This window comes from Drosophila subobscura, chromosome O, assembly GCF_008121235.1.
Source record: "Drosophila subobscura isolate 14011-0131.10 chromosome O, UCBerk_Dsub_1.0, whole genome shotgun sequence".
NCBI lineage: Eukaryota > Metazoa > Arthropoda > Insecta > Diptera > Drosophilidae > Drosophila > Drosophila subobscura.
Genome location: NC_048533.1, coordinates 16588951 through 16600978, shown reverse-complemented (window position 1 = coordinate 16600978; position 12028 = coordinate 16588951). Strand labels below are relative to the sequence as shown.

The 12028-nt window shown below is 44.1% G+C and overlaps 1 protein-coding gene across 2 annotated transcripts in view; it reads right to left on the bottom strand.

The window, feature by feature from the left end:
• Positions 1-10169, bottom strand: part of LOC117896271 — a 97245-nt gene extending 87076 nt beyond the window's left edge. The window contains exon 1 of one of the 2 annotated variants that reach the window (XM_034804473.1): positions 9321-10169. The gene's annotated coding sequence lies outside the window, so the exon portion shown is untranslated. The remainder of the gene's footprint in view (positions 1-9320) is intronic. The other variant, XM_034804466.1, reaches the window with a different exon arrangement.
• Positions 10170-12028: the final 1859 nt, after the last annotated feature.

The window sequence follows — 12028 nt, the reverse complement described above, 5'->3', positions numbered from 1 at the left end:
ATTTCATTCGCAATTTTATGATTATTTTTTTTGCCCCTGTTTCCGCTGCTTTTTATATATTTCTTTTTTTTGGGATTTTTTAGGATAAGTGAAAGTGAGTGCGCGCTGCCATGTGATGTCGCCAGCGGCATTGTCACTCCTATATTTTACACCTCTTGGAGCCACGCCCACTGGAGCCACTGGCCATGTCACTTTGACAGGGCTCGGGGCTCGGTACCCGAAGCAGGGGCGTAGGCGTGGCCACCCTGGTGAGTGATAAAAATTTATTGAATCGAAAACAATAAATATTTGATTTGATTCATTTCGTCGAGCATCGCTCGAGTGTGTCCCGTGCCTGTTTCCGCAGTTTGCAGCTCATCATTCACTGCGATTGATTTCGTGCCGTGTCCACTTGGTTAATTGAAATACAAAATTGTTTATAGCCTTTAAACGGCTGGAATGGGATGACACCTAATGAAAGATGGTCCATAATCCAAAAGTGAAGAGCAAAAATATACCAGAAATGAAAAGAAAGTTGTCTTTAATTTTTGGGTCAAAGTGTAATTAACTTTAGGGGCACGCCTTCATTTGCAGCCCATCAACAAGATGGAGGAACGAATTAGGCGAAATCCCAACAACAAGTAGAACAAAACCGGCAAGGAAACGGCGGAATAAAAGGCAAAAATCCCAACCATTTCAACGCCTATTACAACTGCAAATGAACCCATAAACCCATTTAAGCAATGCCCAAAACACGAAACACGAAAACTTTTTCAAGACGACTGGCATGGGGCCCAGCCCCCTCTCCAGTGTTCCGTCCAGCCTTTCTGATTATTGCTCAACACTTGAAAAGTTTTTTGTGGGGGCCGGCTTACAGCCCACCTGGGCTTACTGGCACCCACATGCGGCAAAGGTATCGTATCCTCCGAGACAGCGGCAAGGCCAGCACTTTGAATAGGAGATAAAAATGTTACGTGTCCGTGTCCGTGCTGGGCGCTGAATGAAGAAATATTTCTGTTATCGCAGTGAAAAGATGTTTCGAGCTCTTCGTGTTTACCTTGGCCATTGTTAGCGCTGCTGCTGCTGCTTCTGATGAGCCCTGTCCATGTCCATGCCCACGCCCATGGAACAAAGTCACAGCCTTAACAATTTCTTCAGCTTTAGCATTTAAATGAGCAAACTGCTCAAAGGCAAGTCGAAGAATGCTCCTTTGTGTTGAAAAAAGAACAGGGACGGGACAGGTTCAGCTCCTGCGCTTAGAATATGCAATGGAAATACCGGAGATTGAAAACTGAGCCAAGATAGACAACAGATGCCCAGACTAGGACGATTTGTGGTGGCTGCAAAAGCGACCAGCAGCGTCTCTCGCCCACCAGCGTCACTCAAGTTACAACAAAAGGATTCCGGGATGAGCGCGTGTCCCTTCCCGGAATCCTATTCGCAGACATTTTGCCATCTATTCCCCCTTATTGTCTGCCTTCTCTCAGCCTTTGTGCCACATCATCAACAAATCGTCAATAACACTTGACACTCGTTCTGGATTCTCGACCCTTTTGGCCCCAGTCAGGCCCGGCAGTTGTGAACTTTTTTAAAAAATTACTTTTCGGCTCTCCGATAAACGGCGACCCTAAAGAAGGAGATGCCGCCTAGATCTCCCCCCGTCGGCACTGTCTGTTGACTGCTAACAATTTGCCACACACATTGAGGCAGCCAGCGAGTCATTGGAGCCGTTGTCAAAGGCAGCCAGGCGAGGCAGACGAACCAACAAAACAGAAAAGTTTCGGTATCCCGGAACCTGACCTAACCGCCGAAACCATGGCGTTGGGGGCACAGGATCAAGCAGAGTGCCATCAACATTTTGACCTTGATGAATTTTCCACGGCCTGACTGATAAGTATTTGTGCCTCTTGCTCTGCCCTTGTCTGACCCGTCCGCCAAATCAACGTGAAATGAATGAGAACCAACCACAAAATATCAGACGAATATTCAATGCACTAAAATTGTTTAAAATCAAAATCAAATATAAATTTCATTTTTGCCATGGAACATAACAACAGCCTTAACAGTTTCTTCAGCCTTAGCATTTAAATGAATGTCAGAAGACTTTTGGTACAGGTGAGTTTCCTGTTTTCTTTTTTCAGGTTTTTTTTTAAGCTTACAAAATTAATATGCCTCCTGGTAGGGTACTAAAAAATGTGCATAAATAAAGTAAGAACAGAGAAGTGATGGAGGAAACTTTTTACTTTAATTATTTGTCTCCTTTTGTATGGTTTTTTCTTTTTGTTGCTGGCCCTTGTCCTTCCTCTTCTGTTTGCTTAGCTGATTCCGCTAGATGTTTGGTTTCTCTTCCTGTCGCTGGCAGCATTTCCATTCCATTCCATTCCATGCCATTCCGTGCCGTACTCGAACGCCTCATGCTTAGTTTCTACTGATTGCCGGAGCGCGGGTGAGCGAGAGAGAGAGAGGGAAATGCAGAGGCAGCTTGGAGGCGGATATGCAACATGTTTGAAATTCTACGAGCGTTGCTCACGTCCCTTTTCACTTTTATTAGTGTATATCTGCTGGGTGAGTGTGTGTGTGTCGGTGTGTGCTTGTGTGTGCTAAATTGAATGACTTGGCTGGTTGGTTTGGTTCTGTATTGAAGGCCTGTCCCTGTCTCTGTTCATCTGCCACGGTTCTATTTCACCCAGCACGTTAATGTCTCGCCCTAGCCTTTGCCCTCGTCTTCTGATAGTGACACTCATATCCGTGAAATGCAAATGTATGCGTGCCTCTTGAACATTATGAATAATTCCGGTTAAGATTCCTTTTCTGCCATTTGTCGTACCAGTTTTGCCGTGCCATTCGCATTCGCATTCGCATTCGCATTGTGTTCTCTTTGCCATGCTGCTCCGCCTCCACCTACACCTACACATCCACCTGAGCATAAGTAGTTGTTGCTTGTTAAGCGACTTTTTTTGTTCTTGCTGCTCATTCTCATTCTCAGTCTGGTTCTCGTCCTGGTTCCTATTGCCATTGTAGTTCATTCTCGTTCGTTGTCGTGAGCTGTGACATTTATTATGCAAAACGGAAAGCAAAGTAGCAGACAAGCAGACAGTCAGACAGGCAGCCCGGCCAATCGGCAGTCGGCAGTCGGCTAGGAAGCTCTCGCAAAACGTTGTGGTTTGACACCCGGCACCGAGCGCCCGGCACCCAGCGCCCGGCACCCAGCGCCCGTGGGCGATGATTAAACCAACTACCCCAGTCCGGATCCGATAAACGAGGCGGCAGCCGGAATGAATCTTATCCGATCCGATCCGGTTGCCCATGCATTTCTCATTATTTCCGCTACATTTACCGACTTTTGAATTTTGATTAACGAAAGGTGATAAAAAGGTCTTTCGGGCTGGAGCTCCAATTTAATTTGGGTGAAAGGCCTCTGCCTCTGCCATCTGACACGTTTTCAATTCGAAACGAAGATGGGCCCCCTGCCATTCCCTTCCACTCTGCTCCTTCCTTTCTGTCACCGTTCTTTGCTGCCTGCCTGTTGTGGCCTAATTCGAAGGCGTCAAATTGATGGCCTGCCATTAAATCACACACTCTCAAAGGAGGGAAAACCACAATCTTGTCACCCACTGCGGTCTCCACTGGGTCAGGGTCAGTGTGTCGGTGTGTGGAGGACAGAGAAATTAATTATGCCAGCGGCTGAAAAACTATGACAACTCTCGAACTGCTATTGGTATTGGTATTTGTTTTTGTGATTAATTTATTCATATCATTACGATCATCAAAAATAATTTACTTTCATCCATTGTAAAGAAACGGGATTGTGAATTACTTTCCATCAACCTCCGCTCAATTATACTAAGTGACACCAGTGGGGCGACACCAACAATGGTAGCTCAACTCCACTATTAATAATAATAGCATACGCCCAGCCACTCTCCATGCCCCACCCAATTAGCTCAAGTATAATGGAGTGTGTGTGTGTGTGTGTGTGTGTGTATCTGGGGAGTGTGTGCGCGGCAAATGTCACCGGGATAATTGAAAATTAATTATGTTGACATATTTGGAAAGTGATTGTTGAGATGGCGACTCGTTGATGTTGCCAGCGCCATATAATTTCCCCGTCCTGTAGCGACTGACTACTGACCAAAAGCCTGTGGCAAATTAGCCATCCCCAGCGGGTGGGGCAATGGCATACGGCCATGGCTAGCCAGTGCCTAATAGAAGCCTGTCAGGTGACCATTCATTTGGTGATGGCGCGCCGATGCTTTGTCCCTCGACTCGGGGCCACGTGATAGCTGGGTCTGGCACTGGCTCAATGGGCGTTATAATTTTATACACCCGCCACTCGTGGAGCTGAAGAGTATATTGTTTATAGTATTAGCAAAGGCAGATCCCTACTTGAAAGCAAACTTCCAAAGTCATGGCAAATAATACCCCCGCCAAGTAAAGGGTACACCATAGTCTGTTAGCAATTATCCTTTCTTCCCCTATGTTCATTTGTTATTTCCCCCTTTAGGCGACACAATGTATTTCGCTTTAATTGATGAAACGAGGCAATGGCTTTAACCATGGCTTTGACATTTCAGCTTATTATGACTTCAGCCATTGCAGAGGGCTCCGTGGCTCGGGACAAAGGCTGCAGCATGCGAGGGCTGAAGACGAGTCGGAAGGAACCAAGCCAACTGCTCCGACCGATTCATTATGCGTCTGGGCTTCCGTGTGCCGCTTGTGTGCGCTCTGTGGGTGTGTGCGTGCTGCCTTGTCTGTGTTTGTGAGTGTGCGTTGTGTGTGAGCAAACATAAAGACGGAAATGCAAACCAACTGGCAACAGCAAGAGAAACAACGAGGCAACAACGGCCACGGGAAAAAAGGCAAATGTGAAAAGAGCGAAATAATAATTTCTAAAGAGCAGAAGTTAGGTTTGCATAAATAACGACAGTTTTGTTCCCATTTTGCTTGCATACTAAATGCAGTTTCTGCTTTCAAGACAAACACAAAACTCCCCCGCACTCACATTAAAGCTAACCACTGTACCGAGACCGGGACTGGGGCCGGGACTAGGGCCGCGTCAGGAAACAGTCGGACGGATTTTTCCCCTAGGGATCGAGAGATTAAAGTGCTGCCTTTATTTCAGCGGCCAAGTGGTCAGTTCTCTTAAGAGGAGTCTGAAACACCTAGTCAGCGCTGTCGCTATAGAATTCTCTTCACTCAAAAAATCAGAGTATTGCTGTACATGTATTCAAAATTCGGATCCATTGATGTGTTTCTGGATCACTAAGCCCCTAGGGAGGCTTCACAAAATAACTAATTAGTGGTTAGCTTTTAACTTATGGCAAAAATACCTAAGAGTGTTCCTTAATATTCAACACTTTAAAGTTAATAAATAATAAATATGAAACATTTGAGTGTAATAAATAAAAGTTATATTTCCTCTTAGTTAAAATTCTGCTAATATTTGGAGAATTAATTTAGCTTTTGATCAGAACAACTCTGACCCAAAACTGACCAGTAGATCTGTAATGACAACCGAGTACTCAACGAAACGAAGCAGAAGCTAATCTCTTACTCCACATAAACCAAATTAAGTACATTAAAAAATTAAACAACGTTTGTGTAAATTACCCAAATTGCTGTGCAAAGTTAGCCAACATTTTCATGTGGACTATTAATAGGAGGGCATATTACAATGTTGGCATGTGCCCCTCTCCATATTCTGGATGGCAAACAGACAAACAACTAATAAACCTTTTGCAAGGCAAAATAAAGCAGAAAAAATCTACCAAAAACGGCCTGAATGTGGCATTTCCTTGCTGTCCCCGGCCATCAAAACAAACGCATTTCGAGACTAACGCGCAAATGTCACGCAAGCTCCGTTCTATTTCAGCATTGCACTGTGCTGCCCCGGAATGCTAGCCACACGGAGCCCATACCGCCTTGGGGCACATTGCCACACGTACCCAGTACGCCCCCGCCGCACACTCGATACGGATACGGAACCATGACGCTATCAAGCGGAAGTGGCACATGCAGCCGACCGCGCACTGTTCACCACTCAATCGCAAATGTGAAATACCAAAAATAGAGGGGGAAAGAATTCGAGTCCAGTGATGCGTTTCTCGGCAATTATGGGTCGGTGTAGGCGCCAGAAAAGGGCTGGCAAAATAACGGAGCAATTAGTAATCCCGATTATAAGACAGCAGGAAGTTTTATATTTAACAATTCATACCCAAGCTCCAGTACCCCCCGAAACAGTCGCTGCAATTATCGACTCGAACTTTTCACATTATCTCCCAGGCGCAGGCCTTTGCCACTACGGCCGTTTTAACCTTTCAGTACAGTAATTATTATGTGGGTTAAACGCTTCTACAACCCAACACCCAGGCACCCAGGCACACAGCCACCCATTGGCAGAGGCGTGATGTGTGCGCTTCGAGAGGTAGACGGACAACGACACACATCCAGCCAGTATGGCAGTATACTCGTAGAGCAAAGGGTATGTTGTGCTCCAGCAAATGTTTGTGAAAGGCCGGTGGAAGCGTAGCCGATGCCCACAAGGAATATACATATTGCTCTGCATTTATGCATATTCTGCAGTCTTCTGTGAATTTTGGTATGTAGGACATAGCATGGAGAAACTCTGCATTTGTATAGATCATTTCTGCGTACAGGATATCTCTTAGTCGGAATATAAACTATAGCTATGGTTCCATGTTTTTAAGGAATTATTTCAATGGAAGGACCGCTTCTGCCTCTTGGGCAGGCACTGAGCCGAACCGTAGCCTCCGCATGGCCTGTCAGTGAACCAGTCACTCGCTCAGTCAGTCAGTCAGTCCATCAGTTTGTCAGTTTATCAGGCAGTCAGGCAACCGCTTGGCAGTGTGCTCGTTGGCAGTGCCGACTATCTGACGTCATCTGCAGATTGCGTGGCCGATTCAATAAAAGGGTTAAGTGTCTTTTGCTTTTTATGTTCACTTTTCATTAGTAAATAAAAATCGATATGCTAGCGAGTGGCCCCTGAGTCTTTGTCTTAAAGGAAGCCGAAGCGCCTTCGAAACATCGTTTCTCACGGTCGCACCCGGCCTCATGCAAAGGCGAGATCCCCATCTCATCTTTGGCTCGGGCCGAGCCAGAGTAAACACAAAGGTATGTGGGCTTTGTTTCTGGGCTTTATGATTGTCGGTTCTTACTGTTACGGCTGCTGACAAATCATTATGAGTTGCCTCGAGCAAATAAACTTGACAAACATTTCAATCAAAGGGAGACCCAAAGTTCCTCATGTCAGTGGCAGACATAAATTTAAAGCCATGCGGCGTATGCGCAATGTCAACGCACAAAGGCAAACATTAATATTTACTTAGCCGCACCGTCAGCGGCAGACAGCAGGGCGGCAGGTGCACAATTAAACAACATTTTCACGCACAAAAACATTAATTAATTATTTGGTTTTTTTATTTTGGTGGGCTAAGACCAAGAGAGAAGCGAAACAACCAAGCACTGAAAACACGGAAGGCCCGGAAGACGCAGGGCAAACACTCAGAGTGACTCCGACTTTATCAGAGACGTGGCGGGGGCTTGGCAAGTCTGCGAATACGAGTTGAATGCAACCAAATAGCCATGTCCAACCACGGCCACGCCCACGACTGGCGCTGGGGCAAACATTTGCGCATTTCTTTCGCGGCTGCGTTTTCCCTTTTCTGTTCGGGACTGAAAGGGACTTGAGGGAATTTCATCGCGCATAATGTGCCGCATTGCGGTTTTTCCTTAGCCGTGGCAAGAGTTGCTGCTTGCTCAACGCCGCAGGACAAGACACACACAAATACACAGAGAGAGACTCTGGTGGAAGCCAAGTTCCTTACTTTACTGTGTGTGCGAGACTCGCGATGTGTGAGAGTTGAGCTGAATTTTGAGCATAAACGGCATAAAATATGTGAGCAATAAAACAGGCGATTGAAATGCTCAAGTCGGAAACTTTTGCGAAAATGCCTTTAAGCGCCAGCGGCTGCAGCATTGGAAGGAAGGCTCCCGTCCCCTCCCCACCCACACGTCTGTATCTGTGCGAGAGTGGCCTCCATGTGCTTGATTTATGCCACATCCACATCCACCACATATTCCGAAGCCGATGTCGATGTCTGTGTGTGTTTAAGCCGGTGAATGGGCGCCATTGAAGCCAAGCTGGCAGCCCGACTGCCTATGAATTGCCTGTTTTAGGCTGAGCTCCTGGCTCTTAGCTCCTGCTTCTTGGTAGACACATCACTCTGGCTTGGGCCTGGGCTTGGGCTTCCATTCACATTTATTTCACCGACTTTTCAAAGGCTGCCAACAAACAACTACGAGTACGTACGAGCTCATGCATGTGTATGCTAGTCTATGGCTTTGGCAAAAGTGTTTGAATTCAGGGAATTAGATGACTTGCCGAAGCTGTCTTGCCAAGATTTTGCTTTCAAGTATTCCATGTATTTGTTTGGCCTGTCCAATTTTTGGTAAACCAAAAGGCCAGGCAAACTCTCTTCTCTGTACATTTCTATGAAGAACAGACCTTGCGGCTGCCTCTACACTTTTGCTTCTTTTTGTCTTCTCTGCCCTTGTGCATGCATCAAAAATTATTTTCGATGTTGTATTTTTAGTACACAAGCTGCCATAACAATAATAGCAACAGCAACAGCAAAAGCAGCAACAACAAGAACAAGAGCAACCAAACTCCTCCTACTCTCTGCACGTCGGTCTATCTCTTTATAATTTCGTTCGCATTTTTGATGAGCGATGAAAAGTATGCTCCCGTTTTGGACGCTACCCACAGGCAAATGTCTGTAATCTAATTTTAAAACGAAATTACATAAATAAAATGTGGAAAATTTGGCCAAAAATTGTTTGATTGCTGGTTGCAAGAGCATAAAGGATAAGGAATTTAAAATAGGTTCAATTTTCAATGAAGGGTTTTGAATTCAACCAAATTTGAATGAAATGCCTACCCCATGGCATAACTTTGTACAAAGAGTAATTGCGCTTTTAAAGAATTAAAGCTAAAGGGCTAACTAATAAAGAAACCCTTAATACAAATATTGACATCCAATACCAACATCGATACTTAAATATATTCAGATGAAATAGAATCTGCTGGTGTACTCCAAGTTTTGACCTTTTCCATCTAGTTTTCTCTTTGACTACTCTTTCCCCATTGCCTCTGGCCACACTTCAAAGCTTATTTCGTTTTAAAACTGTGATGATTACACGAAATTAACGCGTTTGCTGGCTCCACATCCCCAGCGATCTAGTGCCAGTGGCACACTCCATCGTAAAGCGCCAAAGTGGTATCGTTAAAAGGAAGCGTAAAAAAGCAGAGCTCATCAACTTACTTGGAATTAATCAGCGGCATTGGACGCAGCGGAGCTGCATGCATTTTTCATGGGTTCGCTTATGCTCGTAAATGTCTCTATCTGTACGTCTATCTCTATCTGGGTTGTCCTGGACGCGTTGCCGGTCGCCGTATCTGAGGCGCTGTCTGTCTGTTGCTGTGGGGCTTGAGAGAGCGCGTGCATCGTTAACAGCTTAATTGCTGGCCCATTCACACACAGTTGACGTCATACCGGGAGCTGGCGCCACACGCTTGGCAGCTCGGCAGGATGGCTGCGATGGGGTCTAAATCCCAGCTTCCTGCTGGGCTTCGCTCTTCCTTTGTTCTGCTACTTTTGTTTCCTTGTATTTGTGTTTCTATATGTTTGGAGCGCTTTTTACGTTGCAGCTAATCCGATGTCGCTGGAATTCTTAGGCCTTGTCTTGGTGCTCTTCACCTTCCCTTCACCTTATTGCGAGCGCATAGCCATGCGTGCTTTCACTTATGCATACACAATCCCATACAGCACAGACCGGAACAGTGTGGAGCAGAACCGCGCGGAACCGAGCAGCTGCTTTCGCTTATCGCTTAAGCACTTGATCCGCCGAGAGGCATAAAGACATTACATGACAAAGCGATTTGACGCGACTCGCACGGAACTCTCGGGCACACTTTTCTCCATAGGTAAACGTAACTGTATATTAATACATGTGAATGTGCGAGTGTGTGTTTTTTCTTTTATTAGAAAGGAAAACTCGCGTGATTCGTTATTTCCGTTCAATTACAATGTCTCTGACTAGACACACTCCATTTAACAAACGAAATACTTTTTGATGGAATATTATTTAAAATATTTCTGGTTCTATTATGTTTTCACTTGATGATTGTGTTGCTTTCTTAATAAATTTAGCACTTGAAATACTTTTTAATAATTATTTAAATTGATATTCTAATAATATCTTATATTATTAAAATAAAATCAGACTAGATTTGATATGTATCGTTAGAGTTATGACTTTAATTAAATGTTTCCTTTGTTCTAGTGTGTTTTATAATTGGCTTTTAATTATTCATCCTTTGTGGTTATAAATGCTGCAACTAGTTTGCCTGCAAAGAGAAGAAATTCAGAGATTACAATATTATTGAATACATTAGACCTCTAAATAATGGCATGGGAAATTGTTTGTAGCTAACTAGCATAATTCGATACAATTGACAGCCTAATTAGGCACATGCAATGGCATTCAACCCGACTCTATGCCATCCATTGGCCCATTATCTGGCGGCCATTGCACAGTTCCACGTGTCTCGTACGTAACAGAAACAACTGGGATTAGGACCCTTAGGAGCTGCCAAGCTTTTTACTCGTTGGGTTGTAATTACATCGTAGCCGAGATTTTTCTTTGCACCTCGAGAACAACAACCCCCGCACACGAAAACACCAACATATGGGGTATAATTAGAGCATAATTACAGCTCGACTAATACTCGAGTATCAGGCAGAAGGCTGCAGGCTGAAGGCGAAAAGAAAAATTAGCAGTCCGAGAAGGGGAGAGCGAGAGCGAGAGCTGCTACAGTCGGTCATCTATTAAGTATAATCAACGCCACGGCAAGCGGAAATAGACAGATTTCCGGCTATTAAACGCCCAACCGAGCGGCAAAGACGCTCACGGTCGGCTCTCAGCTGACTGCACTGAGAAAAAATCACCCAAAGGAAGTTCGTGAAAAGCCAATTTAAAGTGTATCCGACATGCCAGCTCAAAACAACTTCATTAGTGGAAATAATTAAATTAAATCATAGTTTAATGTCCACAAAATATTATACAAAAAGATTGGTTATTAAAACCTGTGCATTTTTAATTAAGAACAAAATCGATTGAAATATATTTAATTAATATTTCCGAGTTTTTGCAGTCGATATAGTTTGTAATAAAAGTCAGAATAGAAATGCAGGTACAAAATGCATGCAATATATGCATACATAAATAGAATAAACAGCCATTCTAATAAATAACAAAAAAAGTTTACATTTTAATTGACATATTAATTATTAAAGCTTTGAAATCTTAAAAAGCATGGCTTGTCTTAAAAAAATCGCACTTAACACATATTTTGTATTGCATTATAAAATTGTTTCAATTTTAAAGCAATTCATTTATATTTATTTCGTACAAAATGCGTTTAAAATTTAATTTATAATAAAAACAAACAAATTAATCCGGCAATTGATATCAATTGGTTTCGTTCAGTGTAATGTTTCAGTGCAAATTCATTTAAACAAAACCTTAATATCAATTTTTGTCGGCTGAGTGTAGGTTCAGAGGAATCCTGGGAAATATGCGTGGTATAAATTGAAAAAAACCTAGAAATGTTAATTAGCTGTAATTTGCTTGCCGCACGGCCAGGGAGGCAAGCTGAGAAGGTGGCATTGAGCCCAAATGGGTAGGCGCCTCTTGACATTGACACACACTCCTGTACCAACGACTCCTGACTCACACACACACACGCACACACACACCAACGCAGCAGGTGTTGCCTTAATGATGTAATGCTCCCACCCTTTGGGGAGCCCTGAAACCCAGCCCCATGCCCACATCCATTCACATCCGCCTTGTACCTCACATTACTGACTGGCCTGGCCCTGCTCCACCGGTGTACCCGGTAAACCGGTGAGCTCATTTATTAACATAAACAGTTCATTTGTATTAAACTGACAGTCGCAACATGAGA